Raw genomic sequence first — 27,350 nt, 5'->3', positions numbered from 1 at the left:
CTGGGTTTTTACTGGTTTGAATCACGTAGTAATGTGGGACCACACTGAAACAGTCGATTGAACCAGGTTTCGATCAATATTTTAGAGGATAACGCATGTTAGGTCTGGGATAGGTCTGGGATTTGCCCTCATCAGGCTCATACTTTCGCACACTTCACATACTCGTTGAACAGATCCTGGGTTTTTTCTGGTTTGGATCACGTAGTAGTGTGGTACCACACTGAAACAGTCCATTAAACCTGGTTTGGATCAATATTTTAGAGGATAACGCATGTTAGGTCTAGGTTAGCCCTGGGATTTTCACTCATCAGACTCATACTTTCGCATTCTTCACATACTTGTTGAACGGATCCTGGGTTTTTTCTGGTTTGGGTCACGTATTAATGTGGTACCACACTGAAACAGTCGATTAAACCTGGTTTCGATCAGTATTTTAGAGGATAACGCAACATAAGTCTAGGATAGGTCTGGGATTTGACCTCATCAGACTCATACTTTCGCGTTTTTCACATACTTGTTGAACAGATCCTGGGTTTTTTCTGGTTTGGATCACGTAGTAGTGTGGTACCACACTGAAACAGTCCATTAAACCTGCTTGCGATCAATATTTTAGAGGATAACGCATGTTAGGTCTGGGTTAGGTCTAGGATTTGCCCTCATCAGGCTCATTCTTTCGCATATTACTCAAACTTGATGGCTAGATCCTGGGCTTTTTCTGGATTGCATCACGTAGTAATGTGGTACCACACTGAAACATTCAATTAAACCTGGTTTCCATCAATATCTTAGAGGACAACGCAAGTTAGGTCTAGGTTAGGCCTGGGATTTTCACTCATCAGGCTCATACTTTCGCATTCTTCACATACTTGTTGAACGGATCCTGGGTTTTTTCTGGTTTGGACCACGTAGTAATGTGGGACCACACTGAAACAGTCAATTAAACCTGGTTTCCATCAATATCTTAGAGGACAACGCAAGTTAGGTCTAGGTAAGGCCTGAGATTTTCACTGATCAGACTCATACTTTCGCATCCTTCACATACTTGTTGAACGGATCCTGGGTTTTTTCTGGTTTTGATCACGTAGTAATGTGGTACCACACTGAAACAGTCGATTAAACCTGGTTTCGATCAGTATTTTAGAGGATAACGCAACATAAGTCTGGGATAGGTCTGGGAGTTGACCTCATCAGACTCATGCTTTCGCGTTTTTCACATACTTGTTGAACAGATCCTGGGTTTTTTCTGGTTTGGATCACGTAGTAGTGTGGTACCGCACTGAAACAGTCCATTAAACCTGGTCTTGACAAATATTTTAGAGGATAACGCATTTTAGGTCTGGGTTAGGTCTAGGATTTGCCCTCATCAGGCTCATACTTTCGCATATTTCTCATACTTCATGGCTAGATCCTGGGCTTTTTCTGGATTGCATCACGTAGTAATGAAGGACAACACTGAAACAGTCAATTAAACCTGGTTTCCATCAATATCTTAGAGGACAACGCAAGTTATGTCTGGGATAGGTCTTGGACTTGCCCTCATCAGGCTCATACTTTCGCGTTTTTCACATACTTGTTGAACAGATCCTGGGTTTTTTCAGGATTGGATCACGTAGTAGAGTGGTACCACACTGTAACAGTCCATTAAACCTGGTTTGGATCAATATTTTAGAGGATAACTCATGTTAGGTCTAGGTTAGGCCTGGGATTTTCATTTATCTGACTCATATTTTCGCGTTTTTCACATACTTGTTGAACAGATCCTGGGTTTTTTCTGGTTTGGGTCACGTAGTACTGTGATACCACACTGAAACAGTCGATTAAACCTGGTTTCGATCAATATTTTAGAGGATAACGCATGTTAGGTCTAGGTTAGCCCTGGGATTTTCACTCATCAGACTCATACTTTCGCATTCTTCACATACTTGTTGAACTGATCCTGGGTTTTTTCTGGTTTGGATCACGTAGTAATGTGGTACCACACTGAAACAGTCAATTAAACCTGGTTTCGATCAATATTTTAGAAAATAATTCATGTTAGGTCTAGGTTGTGTCTGGGATTTGCTCTCATCAGGCTCATACTTTCGCACACTTCACATACTCGTTTGACAGATCCTGGGTTATTTTCTGGTTTGGATCGCATAGTAATGTGGTACCACACTAAAACAGTCGATTAAACCAGGTTTCGATCAATATTTTTGAGGATAACGCATGTTAGGTCTAGGTTAGGCCTGGGATTTTCACTCATCAGACTCATACTTTCGCATTCTTCACATACTTGTTGAACGGATCCTGGGTTTTTACTGGTTTGGATCACGTAGTAATGTGGTACCACACTGAAACAGTCGATTGAACCTGGTTTCGATCAGTATTTTATAGGATAACGCAACATAAGTCTGGGATAGGTCTGGGATTTGACCTCATCAGACTCATACTTTCGCGTTTTTCACATACTTGTTGAAGAGATCCTGGGTTTTTTTCTGGATTGGGTCACGTAGTAATGAAGTACAACACTGAAACAGTCAATTAAACCTGGTTTCCATCAATATTTTAGAGGACATCGCATGTTAGGTCTAGGTTAGGCCTGGGATTTGCCCTCATCAGGGTCATACTTTCGCAGTTTTAACATACATGTTGACCTGATCGAGGGTTTTTTCTGCTTTGGATCACGTAGTAAAGTGGTACCACACTGAAACGGTCCATTAAACCTGGTTTGGATCAATATTTTAGAGGATAACGCATTGTAGGTCTGGGATAGGTCTGGGATTTGCCCTCATCAGGCTCATACTTTCGCGTTTTTCACATACTTGTTGAACAGATCCTGGGTTTTTTCTGGTTTGGATCACGTAGTAGTGTGGTACCACACTGAAACAGTCGATGAAACCTGGTTTCGATCAATATTTTAGAGTATAACTCATGTTAGGTCTAGGTTAGGCCTGGGATTTTCATTTATCTGACTCATATTTTCGCGTTTTTCACATACTTGTTGAACAGATCCTGGGTTTTTTCTGGTTTGGATCACGAAGTAGTGTGGTACCACACTGAAGCAGTCCATTAAACCTGGTTTCGCTCAATATTTTAGAGGATAACGCATGTTAGGTCTAGGTTAGGTCTGGAATTTGCTCTCATCAGGCTCATTCTTTCGCATATTTCTCATACTTGATGTTTAGATCCTGGGCTTTTTCTGGATTGCATCACGTAGTAATGTAGTACCACACTGAAACAGTCAATGAAACCTGGTTTCCATCAATATTTTAGAGGACAACGCAATTTAGGTCTAGGTAAGGCCTGAGATTTTCACTGATCAGACTCATACTTTCGCATCCTTCACATACTTGTTGAACGGATCCTGGGTTTTTTCTGGTTTGGATCACGTAGTAATGTGGTACCTCACTGAAACGGTCAATTAAACCTGGTTTCGATCAATATTTTGGAGGATAACGCATTGTAGGTCTCGGATAGGTCTGCGATTTGCCCTCATCAGACTCATACTTTCGCACACTTCACATACTCGTTGAACAGATCCTGGGTTTTTTCTGGTTTGGATCACGTAGTAATGTGGTACCACACTGAAACAGTCGATGAAACCTGGTTTCGATCAATATTTTAGAGGATAACGCAAGTTAAGTCTGGGATTGGTCTGGGATTTGACCTCATCAGACTCATACTTTCGCACACTTCACATACTCGTTGAACAGATCCTGGGTTATTTTCTGGTTTGGACCACATAGTAATGTGGTACCACACTGAAACAGTCGATTAAACCAGGTTTCGACCAATATTTTTGAGGATAACGCATGTTAGGTCTAGGTTAGGCCTGGGATTTTCACTCATCAGACTCATACTTTCGTATTCTTCACATACTTGTTGAACAGATCCTGGGTTTTTTCTGGTTTGGATCACGTAGTAGTGTGGTACCGCACTGAAACAGTCCATTAAACCTGGTCTTGACAAATATTTTAGAGGATAACGCATTTTAGGTCTGGGTTAGGTCTAGGATTTGCCCTCATCAGGCTCATACTTTCGCATATTTCTCATACTTCATGGCTAGATCCTGGGCTTTTTCTAGATTGCATCACGTAGTAATGAAGTACAACACTGAAACAGTCAATTAAACCTGGTTTCCATCAATATCTTAGAGGACAACGCAAGTTAGGTCTGGGATAGGTCTTGGACTTGCCCTCATCAGGCTCATACTTTCGCGTTTTTCACATACTTGTTGAACTGATCCTGGGTTTTTTCAGGATTGGATCACGTAGTAGAGTGGTACCACACTGAAACAGTCCATTAAACCTGGTTTGGATCAATATTTTAGAGGATAACTCATGTTAGGTCTAGGTTAGGCCTGGGATTTTCATTTATCTGACTCATATTTTCGCGTTTTTCACATACTTGTTGAACAGATCCTGGGTTTTTTCTGGTTTGGATCACGAAGTAGTGTGGTACCACACTGAAGCAGTCCATTAAACCTGGTTTCGCTCAATATTTTAGAGGATAACGCATGTTAGGTCTAGGTTAGGTCTGGAATTTGCTCTCATCAGGCTCATTCTTTCGCATATTTCTCATACTTGATGTTTAGATCCTGGGCTTTTTCTGGATTGCATCACGTAGTAATGTAGTACCACACTGAAACAGTCAATGAAACCTGGTTTCCATCAATATTTTAGAGGACAACGCAATTTAGGTCTAGGTAAGGCCTGAGATTTTCACTGATCAGACTCATACTTTCGCATCCTTCACATACTTGTTGAACGGATCCTGGGTTTTTTCTGGTTTGGATCACGTAGTAATGTGGTACCTCACTGAAACGGTCAATTAAACCTGGTTTCGATCAATATTTTGGAGGATAACGCATTGTAGGTCTCGGATAGGTCTGCGATTTGCCCTCATCAGACTCATACTTTCGCACACTTCACATACTCGTTGAACAGATCCTGGGTTTTTTCTGGTTTGGATCACGTAGTAATGTGGTACCACACTGAAACAGTCGATGAAACCTGGTTTCGATCAATATTTTAGAGGATAACGCAAGTTAAGTCTGGGATTGGTCTGGGATTTGACCTCATCAGACTCATACTTTCGCACACTTCACATACTCGTTGAACAGATCCTGGGTTATTTTCTGGTTTGGACCACATAGTAATGTGGTACCACACTGAAACAGTCGATTAAACCAGGTTTCGACCAATATTTTTGAGGATAACGCATGTTAGGTCTAGGTTAGGCCTGGGATTTTCACTCATCAGACTCATACTTTCGTATTCTTCACATACTTGTTGAACAGATCCTGGGTTTTTTCTGGTTTGGATCACGTAGTAGTGTGGTACCGCACTGAAACAGTCCATTAAACCTGGTCTTGACAAATATTTTAGAGGATAACGCATTTTAGGTCTGGGTTAGGTCTAGGATTTGCCCTCATCAGGCTCATACTTTCGCATATTTCTCATACTTCATGGCTAGATCCTGGGCTTTTTCTAGATTGCATCACGTAGTAATGAAGTACAACACTGAAACAGTCAATTAAACCTGGTTTCCATCAATATCTTAGAGGACAACGCAAGTTAGGTCTGGGATAGGTCTTGGACTTGCCCTCATCAGGCTCATACTTTCGCGTTTTGCACATACTTGTTGAACTGATCCTGGGTTTTTTCAGGATTGGATCACGTAGTAGTGTGGTACCACACTGAAACAGTCCATTAAACCTGGTTTGGATCAATATTTTAGAGGATAACTCATGTTAGGTCTAGGTTAGGCCTGGGATTTTCATTTATCTGACTCATATTTTCGCGTTTTTCACATACTTGTTGAACAGATCCTGGGTTTTTTCTGGTTTGGGTCACGTAGTACTGTGATACCACACTGAAACAGTCGATTAAACCTGGTTTCGATCAATATTTTAGAGGATAACGCATGTTAGGTCTAGGTTAGCCCTGGGATTTTCACTCATCAGACTCATACTTTCGCATTCTTCACATACTTGTTGAACTGATCCTGGGTTTTTTCTGGTTTGGATCACGTAGTAATGTGGTACCGCACTGAAACAGTCAATTAAACCTGGTTTCGATCAATATTTTAGAAAATAATTCATGTTACGTCTAGGTTGTGTCTGGGATATGCTCTCATCAGGCTCATACTTTCGCACACTTCACATACTCGTTTGACAGATCCTGGGTTATTTTCTGGTTTGGATCGCATAGTAATGTGGTACCACACTGAAACAGTCGATTAAACCAGGTTTCGATCAATATTTTTGAGGATAACGCATGTTAGGTCTAGGTTAGGCCTGGGATTTTCACTCATCAGACTCATACTTTCGCATTCTTCACATACTTGTTGAACGGATCCTGGGTTTTTACTGGTTTGGATCACGTAGTAATGTGGGACCACACTGAAACGGTCGATTGAACCAGGTTTCGATCAATATTTTTGAGGATAACGCATGTTAGGTCTGGGATAGGTCTGGGATTTGTCCTCATCAGGCTCATACTTTCGCACACTTCACATACTCGTTGAACAGATCCTGGGTTTTTTCTGGTTTGGATCACGTAGTAGTGTGGTACCACACTGAAACAGTCCATTAAACCTGGTTTGGATCAATATTTTAGAGGATAACGCATGTTAGGTCTAGGTTAGGTCGGGGATTTTCACTCATCAGTCTCATACTTTCGCATTCTTCACATACTTGTTGAACGGATCCTGGGTTTTTTCTGGTTTGGGTCACGTATTAATGTGGTACCACACTGAAACAGTCGATTAAACCTGGTTTCGATCAGTATTTTAGAGGATAACGCAACATAAGTCTAGGATAGGTCTGGGATTTGACCTCATCAGACTCATACTTTCGCGTTTTTCACATACTTGTTGAACAGATCCTGGGTTTTTTCTGGTTTGGATCACGTAGTAGTGTGGTACCACACTGAAACAGTCCATTAAACCTGCTTGCGATCAATATTTTAGAGGATAACGCATGTTAGGTCTGGGTTAGGTCTAGGATTTGCCCTCATCAGGCTCATTCTTTCGCATATTACTCAAACTTGATGGCTAGATCCTGGGCTTTTTCTGGATTGCATCACGTAGTAATGTGGTACCACACTGAAACATTCAATTAAACCTGGTTTCCATCAATATCTTAGAGGACAACGCAAGTTAGGTCTAGGTTAGGCCTGGGATTTTCACTCATCAGGCTCATACTTTCGCATTCTTCACATACTTGTTGAACGGATCCTGGGTTTTTTCTGGTTTGGATCACGTAGTAATGTGGGACCACACTGAAACAGTCAATTAAACCTGGTTTCCATCAATATCTTAGAGGACAACGCAAGTTAGGTCTAGGTAAGGCCTGAGATTTTCACTGATCAGACTCATACTTTCGCATCCTTCACATACTTGTTGAACGGATCCTGGGTTTTTTCTGGTTTGGATCACGTAGTAATGTGGTACCTCAATGAAACGGTCAATTAAACCTGGTTTCGATCAATATTTTGGAGGATAACGCATTGTAGGTCTCGGATAGGTCTGCGATTTGCCCTCATCAGACTCATACTTTCGCACACTTCACATACTCGTTGAACAGATCCTGGGTTTTTTCTGGTTTGGATCACGTAGTAATGTGGTACCACACTGAAACAGTCGATGAAACCTGGTTTCGATCAATATTTTAGAGGATAACGCAAGTTAAGTCTGGGATTGGTCTGGGATTTGACCTCATCAGACTCATACTTTCGCACACTTCACATACTCGTTGAACAGATCCTGGGTTATTTTCTGGTTTGGACCACATAGTAATGTGGTACCACACTGAAACTGTCGATTAAACCAGGTTTCGATCAATATTTTTGAGGATAACGCATGTTAGGTCTAGGTTAGGCCTGGGATTTTCACTCATCAGACTCATACTTTCGTATTCTTCACATACTTGTTGAACGGATCCTGGGCTTTTTCTAGATTGCATCACGTAGTAATGAAGTACAACACTGAAACAGTCAATTAAACCTGGTTTCCATCAATATCTTAGAGGACAACGCAAGTTAGGTCTGGGATAGGTCTTGGACTTGCCCTCATCAGGCTCATACTTTCGCGTTTTTCACATACTTGTTGAACTGATCCTGGGTTTTTTCAGGATTGGATCACGTAGTAGAGTGGTACCACACTGAAACAGTCCATTAAACCTGGTTTGGATCAATATTTTAGAGGATAACTCATGTTAGGTCTAGGTTAGGCCTGGGATTTTCATTTATCTGACTCATATTTTCGCGTTTTTCACATACTTGTTGAACAGATCCTGGGTTTTTTCTGGTTTGGGTCACGTAGTACTGTGATACCACACTGAAACAGTCGATTAAACCTGGTTTCGATCAATATTTTAGAGGATAACGCATGTTAGGTCTAGGTTAGCCCTGGGATTTTCACTCATCAGACTCATACTTTCGCATTCTTCACATACTTGTTGAACTGATCCTGGGTTTTTTCTGGTTTGGATCACGTAGTAATGTGGTACCGCACTGAAACAGTCAATTAAACCTGGTTTCGATCAATATTTTAGAAAATAATTCATGTTACGTCTAGGTTGTGTCTGGGATATGCTCTCGTCAGGCTCATACTTTCGCACACTTCACATACTCGTTTGACAGATCCTGGGTTATTTTCTGGTTTGGATCGCATAGTAATGTGGTACCACACTGAAACAGTCGATTAAACCAGGTTTCGATCAATATTTTTGAGGATAACGCATGTTAGGTCTAGGTTAGGCCTGGGATTTTCACTCATCAGACTCATACTTTCGCATTCTTCACATACTTGTTGAACGGATCCTGGGTTTTTACTGGTTTGGATCACGTAGTAATGTGGGACCACACTGAAACGGTCGATTGAACCAGGTTTCGATCAATATTTTTGAGGATAACGCATGTTAGGTCTGGGATAGGTCTGGGATTTGTCCTCATCAGGCTCATACTTTCGCACACTTCACATACTCGTTGAACAGATCCTGGGTTTTTTCTGGTTTGGATCACGTAGTAGTGTGGTACCACACTGAAACAGTCCATTAAACCTGGTTTGGATCAATATTTTAGAGGATAACGCATGTTAGGTCTAGGTTAGGTCGGGGATTTTCACTCATCAGTCTCATACTTTCGCATTCTTCACATACTTGTTGAACGGATCCTGGGTTTTTTCTGGTTTGGGTCACGTATTAATGTGGTACCACACTGAAACAGTCGATTAAACCTGGTTTCGATCAGTATTTTAGAGGATAACGCAACATAAGTCTAGGATAGGTCTGGGATTTGACCTCATCAGACTCATACTTTCGCGTTTTTCACATACTTGTTGAACAGATCCTGGGTTTTTTCTGGTTTGGATCACGTAGTAGTGTGGTACCACACTGAAACAGTCCATTAAACCTGCTTGCGATCAATATTTTAGAGGATAACGCATGTTAGGTCTGGGTTAGGTCTAGGATTTGCCCTCATCAGGCTCATTCTTTCGCATATTACTCAAACTTGATGGCTAGATCCTGGGCTTTTTCTGGATTGCATCACGTAGTAATGTGGTACCACACTGAAACATTCAATTAAACCTGGTTTCCATCAATATCTTAGAGGACAACGCAAGTTAGGTCTAGGTTAGGCCTGGGATTTTCACTCATCAGGCTCATACTTTCGCATTCTTCACATACTTGTTGAACGGATCCTGGGTTTTTTCTGGTTTGGATCACGTAGTAATGTGGGACCACACTGAAACAGTCAATTAAACCTGGTTTCCATCAATATCTTAGAGGACAACGCAAGTTAGGTCTAGGTAAGGCCTGAGATTTTCACTGATCAGACTCATACTTTCGCATCCTTCACATACTTGTTGAACGGATCCTGGGTTTTTTCTGGTTTGGATCACGTAGTAATGTGGTACCTCAATGAAACGGTCAATTAAACCTGGTTTCGATCAATATTTTGGAGGATAACGCATTGTAGGTCTCGGATAGGTCTGCGATTTGCCCTCATCAGACTCATACTTTCGCACACTTCACATACTCGTTGAACAGATCCTGGGTTTTTTCTGGTTTGGATCACGTAGTAATGTGGTACCACACTGAAACAGTCGATGAAACCTGGTTTCGATCAATATTTTAGAGGATAACGCAAGTTAAGTCTGGGATTGGTCTGGGATTTGACCTCATCAGACTCATACTTTCGCACACTTCACATACTCGTTGAACAGATCCTGGGTTATTTTCTGGTTTGGACCACATAGTAATGTGGTACCACACTGAAACTGTCGATTAAACCAGGTTTCGATCAATATTTTTGAGGATAACGCATGTTAGGTCTAGGTTAGGCCTGGGATTTTCACTCATCAGACTCATACTTTCGTATTCTTCACATACTTGTTGAACGGATCCTGGGTTTTTTCTGGATTGGATCACGTAGTAATGTGGGACCACACTGAAACAGTCAATTAAACCTGGTTTCCATCAATATCTTAGAGGACAACGCAAGTTAGGTCTGGGATAGGTCTGGGACTTGCCCTCATCAGGCTCATACTTCCGCGTTTTTCACATACTTGTTGAACAGATCCTGGGTTTTTTCTGGTTTGGATCACGTAGTAGTGTGGTATCACACTGAAACAGTCCATTAAACCTGGTTTCGCTCAATATTTTAGAGGATAACGCATGTTAGGTCTAGGTTAGGTCTGAGATTTGCTCTCATCAGGCTCATTCTTTCGCATATTTCTCATACTTGATGTTTAGATCCTGGGCTTTTTCTGGATTGCATCACGTAGTAATGTAGTACCACACTGAAACAGTCAATGAAACCTGGTTTCCATCAATATTTTAGAGGACAACGCAAGTTAGGTCTAGGTAAGGCCTGAGATTTTCACTGATCAGACTCATACTTTCGCATCCTTCACATACTTGTTGAACGGATACTGGGTTTTTTCTGGTTTGGATCACGTAGTAATGTGGTACCTCACTGAAACGGTCAATTAAACCTGGTTTCGATCAATATTTTGGAGGATAACGCATTGTAGGTCTCGGATAGGTCTGCGATTTGCCCTCATCAGACTCATACTTTCGCACACTTCACATACTCGTTGAACAGATCCTGGGTTTTTTCTGGTTTGGATCACATAGTAATGTGGTACCACACTGAAACAGTCGTTGAAACCTGGTTTCGATCAATATTTTAGAGGATAACGCAAGTTAAGTCTGGGATTGGTCTGGGATTTGACCTCATCAGACTCATACTTTCGCACACTTCACATACTCGTTGAACAGATCCTGGGTTATTTTCTGGTTTGGACCACATAGTAATGTGGTACCACACTGAAACAGTCGATTAAACCAGGTTTCGATCAATATTTTTGAGGATAACGCATGTTAGGTCTAGGTTAGGCCTGGGATTTTCACTCATCAGACTCATACTTTCGTATTCTTCACATACTTGTTGAACGGATCCTGGGTTTTTTCTGGTTTGGATCACGTAGTAATGTGGGACCACACTGAAACAGTCAATTAAACCTGGTTTCCATCAGTATTTTAGAGGATAACGCAACATAAGTCTGGGATAGGTCTGGGAGTTGACCTCATCAGACTCATGCTTTCGCGTTTTTCACATACTTGTTCAACAGATCCTGGGTTTTTTCTGGTTTGTATCACGTAGTAGTGTGGTACCACACTGAAACAGTCCATTAAACCTGGTTTGGATCAATATCTTACAGGATAACGCGTGTTAGGTCTAGGTTAGCCCTGGGATTTTCACTCATCAGACTCATACTTTCGCATTCTTCACATACTTGTTGAACTGATCCTGGGTTTTTTCTGGTTTGGATCACGTTGTAGTGTGGTACCACACTGAAACAGTCCATTAAACCTGGTTTGGATCAATATTTTAGAGGATAACGCATGTTAGGTCTAGGTTAGGTCTGGGATCTGCTCTCATCAGGCTCATTTTTTCGCATATTTCTCATACTTGATGGCTAGATCCTGGGCTTTTTCTGGATTGCATCACGTAGTAATGAAGTACAACACTGAAACAGTCAATTAAACCTGGTTTCCATCAATATCTTAGAGGACAACGCAAGTTAGGTCTGGGATATGTCTGGGATTTGCCCTCATTAGACTCATACTTTCGCATTCTTCACATACTTGTTGAACGGATCCTGGGTTTTTACTGGTTTGGATCACGTAGTAATGTGGGTCCACACTGAAACAATCAATTAAACCTGGTCTTGATAAATATTTTAGAGGATAACGCATTGTAGGTCTGGGATAGGTCTGGGATTTGCCCTCATCAGACTCATACTTTCGCACACTTCACATACTCGTTGAACAGATCCTGGGTTTTTTCTGGTTTGGATCACGAAGTAGTGTGGTACCACACTGAAACAGTCAATGAAACCTGGTTTCCATCAATATTTTAGAGGACAACGCAAGTTAGGTCTAGGTAAGGCCTGAGATTTTCACTGATCAGACTCATACTTTCGCATCCTTCACATACTTGTTGAACGGATCCTGGGTTTTTTCTGGTTTGGATCACGTAGTAATGTGGTACCTCACTGAAACGGTCAATTAAACCTGGTTTCGATCAATATTTTGGAGGATAACGCATTGTAGGTCTCGGATAGGTCTGCGATTTGCCCTCATCAGACTCATACTTTCGCACACTTCACATACTCGTTGAACAGATCCTGGGTTTTTTCTGGTTTGGATCACGTAGTAATGTGGTACCACACTGAAACAGTCGATGAAACCTGGTTTCGATCAATATTTTAGAGGATAACGCAAGTTAAGTCTGGGATTGGTCTGGGATTTGACCTCATCAGACTCATACTTTCGCACACTTCACATACTCGTTGAACAGATCCTGGGTTATTTTCTGGTTTGGACCACATAGTAATGTGGTACCACACTGAAACAGTCGATTAAACCAGGTTTCGATCAATATTTTTGAGGATAACGCATGTTAGGTCTAGGTTAGGCCTGGGATTTTCACTCATCAGACTCATACTTTCGTATTCTTCACATACTTGTTGAACGGATCCTGGGTTTTTTCTGGTTTGGATCACGTAGTAATGTGGGACCACACTGAAACAGTCAATTAAACCTGGTTTCCATCAATATCTTAGAGGACAACGCAAGTTAGGTCTGGGATAGGTCTGGGACTTGCCCTCATCAGGCTCATACTTCCGCGTTTTTCACATACTTGTTGAACAGATCCTGGGTTTTTTCTGGTTTGGATCACGTAGTAGTGTGGTACCACACTGAAACAGTCCATTAAACCTGGTTTCGCTCAATATTTTAGAGGATAACGCATGTTAGGTCTAGGTTAGGTCTGGGATTTGCTCTCATCAGGCTCATTCTTTCGTATTCTTCACATACTTGTTGAACGGATCCTGGGTTTTTTCTGGTTTTGATCACGTAGTAATGTGGTACCACACTGAAACAGTCGATTAAACAGGGTTTCGATCAGTATTTTAGAGGATAACGCAACATAAGTCTGGGATAGGTCTGGGAGTTGACCTCATCAGACTCATGCTTTCGCGTTTTTCACATACTTGTTGAACAGATCCTGGGTTTTTTCTGGTTTGGATCACGTAGTAGTGTGGTACCGCACTGAAACAGTCCATTAAACCTGGTCTTGACAAATATTTTAGAGGATAACGCATTTTAGGTCTGGGTTAGGTCTAGGATTTGCCCTCATCAGGCTCATACTTTCGCATATTTCTCATACTTCATGGCTAGATCCTGGGCTTTTTCTGGATTGCATCACGTAGTAATGAAGTACAACACTGAAACAGTCAATTAAACCTGGTTTCCATCAATATCTTAGAGGACAACGCAAGTTATGTCTGGGATAGGTCTTGGACTTGCCCTCATCAGGCTCATACTTTCGCGTTTTTCACATACTTGTTGAACAGATCCTGGGTTTTTTCAGGATTGGATCACGTAGTAGAGTGGTACCACACTGTAACAGTCCATTAAACCTGGTTTGGATCAATATTTTAGAGGATAACTCATGTTAGGTCTAGGTTAGGCCTGGGATTTTCATTTATCTGACTCATATTTTCGCGTTTTTCACATACTTGTTGAACAGATCCTGGGTTTTTTCTGGTTTGGGTCACGTAGTACTGTGATACCACACTGAAACAGTCGATTAAACCTGGTTTCGATCAATATTTTAGAGGATAACGCAAGTTAGGTCTAGGTTAGCCCTGGGATTTTCACTCATCAGACTCATACTTTCGCATTCTTCACATACTTGTTGAACTGATCCTGGGTTTTTTCTGGTTTGGATCACGTAGTAATGTGGTACCACACTGAAACAGTCAATTAAACCTGGTTTCGATCAATATTTTAGAAAATAATTCATGTTAGGTCTAGGTTGTGTCTGGGATTTGCTCTCATCAGGCTCATACTTTCGCACACTTCACATACTCGTTTGACAGATCCTGGGTTATTTTCTGGTTTGGATCGCATAGTAATGTGGTACCACACTGAAACAGTCGATTAAACCAGGTTTCGATCAATATTTTTGAGGATAACGCATGTTAGGTCTAGGTTAGGCCTGGGATTTTCACTCATCAGACTCATACTTTCGCATTCTTCACATACTTGTTGAACGGATCCTGGGTTTTTACTGGTTTGGATCACGTAGTAATGTGGGACCACACTGAAACGGTCGATTGAACCAGGTTTCGATCAATATTTTTGAGGATAACGCATGTTAGGTCTGGGATAGGTCTGGGATTTGCCCTCATCAGGCTCATACTTTCGCACACTTCACATACTCGTTGAACAGATCCTGGGTTTTTTCTGGTTTGGATCACGTAGTAGTGTGGTACCACACTGAAACAGTCCATTAAACCTGGTTTGGATCAATATTTTAGAGGATATCGCATGTTAGGTCTAGGTTAGGTCGGGGATTTTCACTCATCAGACTCATACTTTCGCATTCTTCACATACTTGTTGAACGGATCCTGGGTTTTTTCTGGTTTGGGTCACGTATTAATGTGGTACCACACTGAAACAGTCGATCAAACCTGGTTTCGATCAGTATTTTAGAGGATAACGCAACATAAGTCTAGGATAGGTCTGGGATTTGACCTCATCAGGCTCATACTTCCGCGTTTTTCACATACTTGTTGAAGAGATCCTGGGTTTTTTCTGGTTTGGATCACGTAGTAGTGTGGTACCACACTGAAACAGTCCATTAAACCTGGTTTGGATCAATATTTTAGAGGATAACGCATGTTAGGTCTAGGTTAGGTCTGGGATTTGCTCTCATCAGGCTCATACTTTCGCACACTTCACATACTCGTTGAACAGATCCTGGGTTTTTTCTGGTTTGGATCACATCGTAATGTGGTACCACACTGAAACAGTCGATGAAACCTGGTTTCGATCAATATTTTAGAGGATAACGCAAGTTAAGTCTGGGATTGGTCTGGGATTTGACCTCATCAGACTCATACTTTCGCACACTTCACATACTCGTTGAACAGATCCTGGGTTATTTTCTGGTTTGGATCACATAGTAATGTGGTACCACACTGAAACAGTCGATTAAACCAGGTTTCGATCAATATTTTAGAGGATAACGCATGTTTGGCCTAGGTTAGGCCTGGGATTTTCACTCATCACGCTCATACTTTCGCATTCTTCACATACTTGTTGAACGGATCCTGGGTTTTTTCTGGTTTGGATCACGTAGTAATGTGGTACCACACTGAAACAGTCGATTGAACCTGGTTTCGATCAGTATTTTATAGGATAACGCAACATAAGTCTGGGATAGGTCTGGGATTTGACCTCATCAGACTCATACTTTCGCGTTTTTCACATACTTGTTGAAGAGATCCTGGGTTTTTTTCTGGATTGGGTCACGTAGTAATGAAGTACAACACTGAAACAGTCAATTAAACCTGGTTTCCATCAATATTTTAGAGGACATCGCATGTTAGGTCTAGGTTAGGCCTGGGATTTGCCCTCATCAGGGTCATACTTTCGCAGTTTTAACATACATGTTGACCTGATCGAGGGTTTTTTCTGCTTTGGATCACGTAGTAAAGTGGTACCACACTGAAACGGTCCATTAAACCTGGTTTGGATCAATATTTTAGAGGATAACGCATTGTAGGTCTGGGATAGGTCTGGGATTTGCCCTCATCAGGCTCATACTTTCGCGTTTTTCACATACTTGTTGAACAGATCCTGGGTTTTTTCTGGTTTGGATCACGTAGTAGTGTGGTACCACACTGAAACAGTCGATGAAACCTGGTTTCGATCAATATTTTAGAGTATAACTCATGTTAGGTCTAGGTTAGGCCTGGGATTTTCATTTATCTGACTCATATTTTCGCGTTTTTCACATACTTGTTGATCAGATCCTGGGTTTTTTCTGGTTTGGATCACGAAGTAGTGTGGTACCACACTGAAACAGTCCATTAAACCTGGTTTCGCTCAATATTTTAGAGGATAACGCATGTTAGGTCTAGGTTAGGTCTGGAATTTGCTCTCATCAGGCTCATTCTTTCGCATATTTCTCATACTTGAGGTTTAGATCCTGGGCTTTTTCTGGATTGCATCACGTAGTAATGTAGTACCACACTGAAACAGTCAATGAAACCTGGTTTCCATCAATATTTTAGAGGACAACGCAAGTTAGGTCTAGGTAAGGCCTGAGATTTTCACTGATCAGACTCATACTTTCGCATCCTTCACATACTTGTTGAACGGATCCTGGGTTTTTTCTGGTTTGGATCACGTAGTAATGTGGTACCTCACTGAAACGGTCAATTAAACCTGGTTTCGATCAATATTTTGGAGGATAACGCATTGTAGGTCTCGGATAGGTCTGCGATTTGCCCTCATCAGACTCATACTTTCGCACACTTCACATACTCGTTGAACAGATCCTGGGTTTTTTCTGGTTTGGATCACGTAGTAATGTGGTACCACACTGAAACAGTCGATGAAACCTGGTTTCGATCAATATTTTAGAGGATAACGCAAGTTAAGTCTGGGATTGGTCTGGGATTTGACCTCATCAGACTCATACTTTCGCACACTTCACATACTCGTTGAACAGATCCTGGGTTATTTTCTGGTTTGGACCACATAGTAATGTGGTACCACACTGAAACAGTCGATTAAACCAGGTTTCGATCAATATTTTTGAGGATAACGCATGTTAGGTCTAGGTTAGGCCTGGGATTTTCACTCATCAGACTCATACTTTCGTATTCTTCACATACTTGTTGAACGGATCCTGGGTTTTTTCTGGTTTTGATCACGTAGTAATGTGGTACCACACTGAAACAGTCGATTAAACCTGGTTTCGATCAGTATTTTAGAGGATAACGCAACATAAGTCTGGGATAGGTCTGGGAGTTGACCTCATCAGACTCATGCTTTCGCGTTTTTCACATACTTGTTGAACAGATCCTGGGTTTTTTCTGGTTTGGATCACGTAGTAGTGTGGTACCGCACTGAAACAGTCCATTAAACCTGGTCTTGACAAATATTTTAGAGGATAACGCATTTTAGGTCTGGGTTAGGTCTAGGATTTGCCCTCATCAGGCTCATACTTTCGCATATTTCTCATACTTCATGGCTAGATCCTGGGCTTTTTCTAGATTGCATCACGTAGTAATGAAGTACAACACTGAAACAGTCAATTAAACCTGGTTTCCATCAATATCTTAGAGGACAACGCAAGTTAGGTCTAGGTAAGGCCTGAGATTTTCACTGATCAGACTCATACTTTCGCATCCTTCACATACTTGTTGAACGGATCCTGGGTTTTTTCTGGTTTTGATCACGTAGTAATGTGGTACCACACTGAAACAGTCGATTAAACCTGGTTTCGATCAGTATTTTAGAGGATAACGCAACATAAGTCTGGGATAGGTCTGGGAGTTGACCTCATCAGACTCATGCTTTCGCGTTTTTCACATACTTGTTGAACAGATCCTGGGTTTTTTCTGGTTTGGATCACGTAGTAGTGTGGTACCGCACTGAAACAGTCCATTAAACCTGGTCTTGACAAATATTTTAGAGGATAACGCATTTTAGGTCTGGGTTAGGTCTAGGATTTGCCCTCATCAGGCTCATACTTTCGCATATTTCTCATACTTCATGGCTAGATCCTGGGCTTTTTCTGGATTGCATCACGTAGTAATGAAGTACAACACTGAAACAGTCAATTAAACCTGGTTTCCATCAATATCTTAGAGGACAACGCAAGTTATGTCTGGGATAGGTCTTGGACTTGCCCTCATCAGGCTCATACTTTCGCGTTTTTCACATACTTGTTGAACAGATCCTGGGTTTTTTCAGGATTGGATCACGTAGTAGAGTGGTACCACACTGTAACAGTCCATTAAACCTGGTTTGGATCAATATTTTAGAGGATAACTCATGTTAGGTCTAGGTTAGGCCTGGGATTTTCATTTATCTGACTCATATTTTCGCGTTTTTCACATACCTGTTGAACAGATCCTGGGTTTTTTCTGGTTTGGATCACGTAGTACTGTGATACCACACTGAAACAGTCGATTAAACCTGGTTTCGATCAATATTTTAGAGGATAACGCATGTTAGGTCTAGGTTAGCCCTGGGATTTTCACTCATCAGACTCATACTTTCGCATTCTTCACATACTTGTTGAACTGATCCTGGGTTTTTTCTGGTTTGGATCACGTAGTAATGTGGTACCACACTGAAACAGTCAATTAAACCTGGTTTCGATCAATATTTTAGAAAATAATTCATGTTAGGTCTAGGTTGTGTCTGGGATTTGCTCTCATCAGGCTCATACTTTCGCACACTTCACATACTCGTTTGACAGATCCTGGGTTATTTTCTGGTTTGGATCGCATAGTAATGTGGTACCACACTGAAACAGTCGATTAAACCAGGTTTCGATCAATATTTTTGAGGATAACGCATGTTAGGTCTAGGTTAGGCCTGGGATTTTCACTCATCAGACTCATACTTTCGCATTCTTCACATACTTGTTGAACGGATCCTGGGTTTTTACTGGTTTGGATCACGTAGTAATGTGGTACCACACTGAAACAGTCGATTGAACCTGGTTTCGATCAGTATTTTATAGGATAACGCAACATAAGTCTGGGATAGGTCTGGGATTTGACCTCATCAGACTCATACTTTCGCGTTTTTCACATACTTGTTGAAGAGATCCTGGGTTTTTTTCTGGATTGGGTCACGTAGTAATGAAGTACAACACTGAAACAGTCAATTAAACCTGGTTTCCATCAATATTTTAGAGGACATCGCATGTTAGGTCTAGGTTAGGCCTGGGATTTGCCCTCATCAGGGTCATACTTTCGCAGTTTTAACATACATGTTGACCTGATCGAGGGTTTTTTCTGCTTTGGATCTCGTAGTAAAGTGGTACCACACTGAAACGGTCCATTAAACCTGGTTTGGATCAATATTTTAGAGGATAACGCATTGTAGGTCTGGGATAGGTCTGGGATTTGCCCTCATCAGGCTCATACTTTCGCGTTTTTCACATACTTGTTGAACAGATCCTGGGTTTTTTCTGGTTTGGATCACGTAGTAGTGTGGTACCACACTGAAACAGTCGATGAAACCTGGTTTCGATCAATATTTTAGAGTATAACTCATGTTAGGTCTAGGTTAGGCCTGGGATTTTCATTTATCTGACTCATATTTTCGCGTTTTTCACATACTTGTTGAACAGATCCTGGGTTTTTTCTGGTTTGGATCACGAAGTAGTGTGGTACCACACTGAAGCAGTCCATTAAACCTGGTTTCGCTCAATATTTTAGAGGATAACGCATGTTAGGTCTAGGTTAGGTCTGGAATTTGCTCTCATCAGGCTCATTCTTTCGCATATTTCTCATACTTGATGTTTAGATCCTGGGCTTTTTCTGGATTGCATCACGTAGTAATGTAGTACCACACTGAAACAGTCAATGAAACCTGGTTTCCATCAATATTTTAGAGGACAACGCAATTTAGGTCTAGGTAAGGCCTGAGATTTTCACTGATCAGACTCATACTTTCGCATCCTTCACATACTTGTTGAACGGATCCTGGGTTTTTTCTGGTTTGGATCACGTAGTAATGTGGTACCTCACTGAAACGGTCAATTAAACCTGGTTTCGTTCAATATTTTGGAGGATAACGCATTGTAGGTCTCGGATAGGTCTGCGATTTGCCCTCATCACACTCATACTTTCGCACACTTCACATACTCGTTGAACAGATCCTGGGTTATTTTCCGGTTTGGATCACATAGTAATGTGGTACCACACTGAAACAGTCGAATAAACCAGGTTTCGATCAATATTTTTGAGGATAACGCATGTTAGGTCTAGGTTAGGCCTGGGATTTTCACTCATCAGACTCATACTTTCGCACTCTTCTCATACTTGTTGAACGGATCCTGGGTTTTTACTGGATTGGATCACGTAGTAATGTGGTACCACACTGAAACATTGAATTAAACCTGGTCTTGATAAATATTTTAGAGGATAACGCATGTTAGGTCTGGGTTAGGTCTAGGATTTGCCCTCATCAGGCTCATACTTTCGCATATTTCTCATACTTCATGGCTGGATCCTGGGCTATTTCTGGATTGGATCACGTATTAATGTGGTACCACACTGAAACAGTCAATTAAACCTGGTTTTGATTAATATTTTTGAGAATAATTCATGTTAGGTCTAGGTTAGGTCTGGGATTTGCTCTCATCAGACTCATACTTTCGCACACTTCACATACTCGTTGAACAGATCCTGGGTTATTTTCTGGTTTGGACCACATAGTAATGTGGTACCACACTGAAACAGTCGATTAAACCAGGTTTCGACCAATATTTTTGAGGATAACGCATGTTAGGTCTAGGTTAGGCCTGGGATTTTCACTCATCAGACTCATACTTTCGTATTCTTCACATACTTGTTGAACAGATCCTGGGTTTTTTCTGGTTTGGATCACGTAGTAGTGTGGTACCGCACTGAAACAGTCCATTAAACCTGGTCTTGACAAATATTTTAGAGGATAACGCATTTTAGGTCTGGGTTAGGTCTAGGATTTGCCCTCATCAGGCTCATACTTTCGCATATTTCTCATACTTCATGGCTAGATCCTGGGCTTTTTCTAGATTGCATCACGTAGTAATGAAGTACAACACTGAAACAGTCAATTAAACCTGGTTTCCATCAATATCTTAGAGGACAACGCAAGTTAGGTCTGGGATAGGTCTTGGACTTGCCCTCATCAGGCTCATACTTTCGCGTTTTTCACATACTTGTTGAACAGATCCTGGGTTTCTTCAGGATTGGATCACGTAGTAGAGTGGTACCACACTGAAACAGTCCATTAAACCTGGTTTGGATCAATATTTTAGAGGATAACTCATGTTAGGTCTAGGTTAGGCCTGGGATTTTCATTTATCTGACTCATATTTTCGCGTTTTTCACATACTTGTTGAACAGATCCTGGGTTTTTTCTGGTTTGGGTCACGTAGTACTGTGATACCACACTGAAACAGTCGATTAAACCTGGTTTCGATCAATATTTTAGAGGATAACGCATGTTAGGTCTAGGTTAGCCCTGGGATTTTCACTCATCAGACTCATACTTTCGCATTCTTCACATACTTGTTGAACTGATCCTGGGTTTTTTCTGGTTTGGATCACGTAGTAATGTGGTACCACACTGAAACAGTCAATTAAACCTGGTTTCGATCAATATTTTAGAAAATAATTCATGTTACGTCTAGGTTGTGTCTGGGATTTGCTCTCATCAGGCTCATACTTTCGCACACTTCACATACTCGTTTGACAGATCCTGGGTTATTTTCTGGTTTGGATCGCATAGTAATGTGGTACCACACTGAAACAGTCGATTAAACCAGGTTTCGATCAATATTTTTGAGGATAACGCATGTTAGGTCTAGGTTAGGCCTGGGATTTTCACTCATCAGACTCATACTTTCGCATTCTTCACCTACTTGTTGAACGGATCCTGGGTTTTTACTGGTTTGGATCACGTAGTAATGTGGGACCACACTGAAACAGTCGATTGAACCAGGTTTCGATCAATATTTTAGAGGATAACGCATGTTAGGTCTGGGATAGGTCTGGGATTTGTCCTCATCAGGCTCATACTTTCGCACACTTCACATACTCGTTGAACAGATCCTGGGTTTTTTCTGGTTTGGATCACGTAGTAGTGTGGTACCACACTGAAACAGTCCATTAAACCTGGTTTGGATCAATATTTTAGAGGATAACGCATGTTAGGTCTAGGTTAGGTCGGGGATTTTCACTCATCAGTCTCATACTTTCGCATTCTTCACATACTTGTTGAACGGATCCTGGGTTTTTTCTGGTTTGGGTCACGTATTAATGTGGTACCACACTGAAACAGTCGATTAAACCTGGTTTCGATCAGTATTTTAGAGGATAACGCAACATAAGTCTAGGATAGGTCTGGGATTTGACCTCATCAGACTCATACTTTCGCGTTTTTCACATACTTGTTGAACAGATCCTGGGTTTTTTCTGGTTTGGATCACGTAGTAGTGTGGTACCACACTGAAACAGTCCATTAAACCTGCTTGCGATCAATATTTTAGAGGATAACGCATGTTAGGTCTGGGTTAGGTCTAGGATTTGCCCTCATCAGGCTCATTCTTTCGCATATTACTCAAACTTGATGGCTAGATCCTGGGCTTTTTCTGGATTGCATCACGTAGTAATGTGGTACCACACTGAAACATTCAATTAAACCTGGTTTCCATCAATATCTTAGAGGACAACGCAAGTTAGGTCTAGGTTAGGCCTGGGATTTTCACTCATCAGGCTCATACTTTCGCATTCTTCACATACTTGTTGAACGGATCCTGGGTTTTTTCTGGTTTGGATCACGTAGTAATGTGGGACCACACTGAAACAGTCAATTAAACCTGGTTTCCATCAATATCTTAGAGGACAACGCAAGTTAGGTCTAGGTAAGGCCTGAGATTTTCACTGATCAGACTCATACTTTCGCATCCTTCACATACTTGTTGAACGGATCCTGGGTTTTTTCTGGTTTGGATCACGTAGTAATGTGGTACCTCAATGAAACGGTCAATTAAACCTGGTTTCGATCAATATTTTGGAGGATAACGCATTGTAGGTCTCGGATAGGTCTGCGATTTGCCCTCATCAGACTCATACTTTCGCACACTTCACATACTCGTTGAACAGATCCTGGGTTTTTTCTGGTTTGGATCACGTAGTAATGTGGTACCACACTGAAACAGTCGATGAAACCTGGTTTCGATCAATATTTTAGAGGATAACGCATGTTAGGTCTAGGTTAGGCCTGGGATTTTCACTCATCAGACTCATACTTTCGTATTCTTCACATACTTGTTGAACGGATCCTGGGTTTTTTCTGGTTTGGATCACGTAGTAATGTGGGACCACACTGAAACAGTCAATTAAACCTGGTGTCCATCAATATCTTAGAGGACAACGCAAGTTAGGTCTGGGATAGGTCTGGGACTTGCCCTCATCAGGCTCATACTTCCGCGTTTTTCACATACTTGTTGAACAGATCCTGGGTTTTTTCTGGTTTGGATCACGTAGTAGTGTGGTACCACACTGAAACAGTCCATTAAACCTGGTTTCGCTCAATATTTTAGAGGATAACGCATGTTAGGTCTAGGTTAGGTCTGGGATTTGCTCTCATCAGGCTCATTCTTTCGCATATTTCTCATACTTGATGTTTAGATCCTGGGCTTTTTCTGGATTGCATCACGTAGTAATGTAGTACCACACTGAAACAGTCAATGAAACCTGGTTTCCATCAATATTTTAGAGGACAACGCAAGTTAGGTCTAGGTAAGGCCTGAGATTTTCACTGATCAGACTCATACTTTCGCATCCTTCACATACTTGTTGAACGGATCCTGGGTTTTTTCTGGTTTGGATCACGTAGTAATGTGGTACCTCACTGAAACGGTCAATTAAACCTGGTTTCGATCAATATTTTGGAGGATAACGCATTGTAGGTCTCGGATAGGTCTGCGATTTGCTCTCATCAGACTCATACTTTCGCACACTTCACATACTCGTTGAACAGATCCTGGGTTTTTTCTGGTTTGGATCACATAGTAATGTGGTACCACACTGAAACAGTCGTTGAAACCTGGTTTCGATCAATATTTTAGAGGATAACGCAAGTTAAGTCTGGGATTGGTCTGGGATTTGACCTCATCAGACTCATACTTTCGCACACTTCACATACTCGTTGAACAGATCCTGGGTTATTTTCTGGTTTGGACCACATAGTAATGTGGTACCACACTGAAACAGTCGATTAAACCAGGTTTCGATCAATATTTTTGAGGATAACGCATGTTAGGTCTAGGTTAGGCCTGGGATTTTCACTCATCAGACTCATACTTTCGTATTCTTCACATACTTGTTGAACGGATCCTGGGTTTTTTCTGGTTTGGATCACGTAGTAATGTGGGACCACACTGAAACAGTCAATTAAACCTGGTTTCCATCAGTATTTTAGAGGATAACGCAACATAAGTCTGGGATAGGTCTGGGAGTTGACCTCATCAGACTCATGCTTTCGCGTTTTTCACATACTTGTTGAACAGATCCTGGGTTTTTTCAGGATTGGATCACGTAGTAGAGTGGTACCACACTGAAACAGTCCATTAAACCTGGTTTGGATCAATATTTTAGAGAATAATTCATGTTAGGTCTAGGTTAGGTCTGGGATTTGCTCTCATCAGGCTCATTCTTTCGCATATTTCTCATACTTGATGGCTAGATCCTGGGCTTTTTCTGGATTGCATCACGTAGTAATGAAGTACAACACTGAAACAGTCAATTAAACCTGGTTTCCATCAATATCTTAGAGGACAACGCAAGTTAGGTCTGGGATAGGTATGGGATTTGCCCTCATCAGGCTCATACTTTCGCGTTTTTCACATACTTGTTGAACAGATCCTGGGTTTTTTCTGGTTTGTATCACGTAGTAGTGTGGTACCACACTGAAACAGTCCATTAAACCTGGTTTGGATCAATATCTTACAGGATAACGCGTGTTAGGTCTAGGTTAGCCCTGGGATTTTCACTCATCAGACTCATACTTTCGCATTCTTCACATACTTGTTGAACTGATCCTGGGTTTTTTCTGGTTTGGCTCACGTAGTAATGTGGTACCACACTGAAACAGTCGATTAAACCTTGTTTCGATCAATATTTTAGAGGATAACGCAAGTTAAGTCTGGGATTGGTCTGGGATTTGACCTCATCAAACTCATACTTTCGCACACTTCACATACTCGTTGAACAGATCCTGGGTTATTTTCTGGTTTGGATCACATAGTAATGTGGTACCACACTGAAACAGTCGATTAAACCAGGTTTCGATCAATATTTTTGATAACGCATGTTAGGTCTAGGTTAGGCCTGGGATTTTCACTCTTCAGACTCATACTTTCGCATTCTGCACATACTTGTTGAACAGATCCTGGGGTTTTTCTGGTTTGGATCACGTAGTAGTGTGGTACCACACTGACACAGTCCATTAAACCTGGTTTGGATCAATATCTTAGAGGACAACGCAAGTTAGGTCTGGGATAGGTCTGGGACTTGCCCTCATCAGGCTCATACTTCCGCGTTTTTCACATACTTGTTGAACAGATCCTGGGTTTTCTCTGGTTTGGACCACGTAGTAATGTGGGACCACACTGAAACAGTCAATTAAACCTGGTTTCAATCAATATTTTAGAGAATAATTCATGTTAGGTCTAGGTTAGGTCTGGGATTTGCTCTCACCAGGCTCATTCTTTCGCATATTTCTCATACTTGATGGCTAGATCCTGGGCTTTTTCTGGATTGCATCACGTAGTAATGAAGTACAACACTGAAACAGTCAATTAAACCGGGTTTCCATCAATACCTTAGAGGACAACGCAAGTTATGTCTGGAATATGTCTGGGGTTTGTCCTCATCAGGCTCATACTTTCGCGTTTTTCACATACTTGTTGAACAGACCCTGGGCTTTTTCTGGTTTGGATCACGTAGTAGTGTGGTACCACACTGAAACAGTCCATTAAACCTGGTTTGGATCAATATTTTAGAGGATAACGCATGTTAGGTCTGGGATACGTCTGGGATTTGCCCTCATCAGGCTCATACTTTCGCGTTTTTCACATACTTGTTGAACAGATCCTGGGTTTTTTCAGGTTTGGATCACGTTGTAGTGTGGTACCACACTGAAACAGTCCATTAAACCTGGTTTGGATCAATATTTTAGAGGATAACGCATGTTAGGTCTAGGTTAGCCCTGGGATTTTCACTCATCAGACTCATACTTTCGCATTCTTCACATACTTGTTGAACTGATCCTGGGTTTTTTCTGGTTTGGATCACGTAGTAATGTGGTACCACACTGAAACAGTCGATTAAACCTTGTTTCGATCAATATTTTAGAGGATAACGCAAGTTAAGTCTGGGATTGGTCTGGGATTTGACCTCATCAAACTCATACTTTCGCATTCTTCACATACTTGTTGAACTGATCCTGGGTTTTTTCAGGTTTGGATCACGTTGTAGTGTGGTACCACACTGAAACAGTCCATTAAACCTGGTTTGGATCAATATTTTAGAGGATAACGCATGTTAGGTCTAGGTTAGCCCTGGGATTTTCACTCATCAGACTCATACTTTCGCATTCTTCACATACTTGTTGAACTGATCCTGGGTTTTTTCTGGTTTGGATCACGTAGTAATGTAGTACCACACTGAAACAGTCAATGAAACCCGGTTTCCATCACTATTTTAGAGGACAACGCAAGTTAGGTCTAGGTAAGGCCTGAGATTTCCACTGATCAGACTCATACTTTCGCATTCTTCACATACTTGTTGAACGGATCCTGGGTTTTTTCTGGTTTGGATCACATAGTAATGTGGTACCACACTGAAACAGTCGCTTAAACCAGGTTTCGATCAATATTTTAGAGGATAACGCATGTTAGGTCTAGGTTAGGCCTGGGATTTTCACTCATCAGACTCATACTTTCGCATTCTTCGCATACTTGTTGAACTGATCCTGGGTTTTTTCAGGTTTGGATCACGTTGTAGTGTGGTACCACACTGAAACAGTCCATTAAACCTGGTTTGGATCAATATTTTAGAGGATAACGCATGTTAGGTCTAGGTTAGGTCTGGGATCTGCTCTCATCAGGCTCATTTTTTCGCATATTTCTCATACTTGATGGCTAGATCCTGGGCTTTTTCTGGATTGCATCACGTAGTAATGAAGTACAACACTGAAACA

Source organism: Colletes latitarsis, unplaced genomic scaffold (assembly GCF_051014445.1).
Source record: "Colletes latitarsis isolate SP2378_abdomen unplaced genomic scaffold, iyColLati1 scaffold0002, whole genome shotgun sequence".
NCBI lineage: Eukaryota > Metazoa > Arthropoda > Insecta > Hymenoptera > Colletidae > Colletes > Colletes latitarsis.
Note: the sequence above shows the minus strand (reverse complement) of the source record.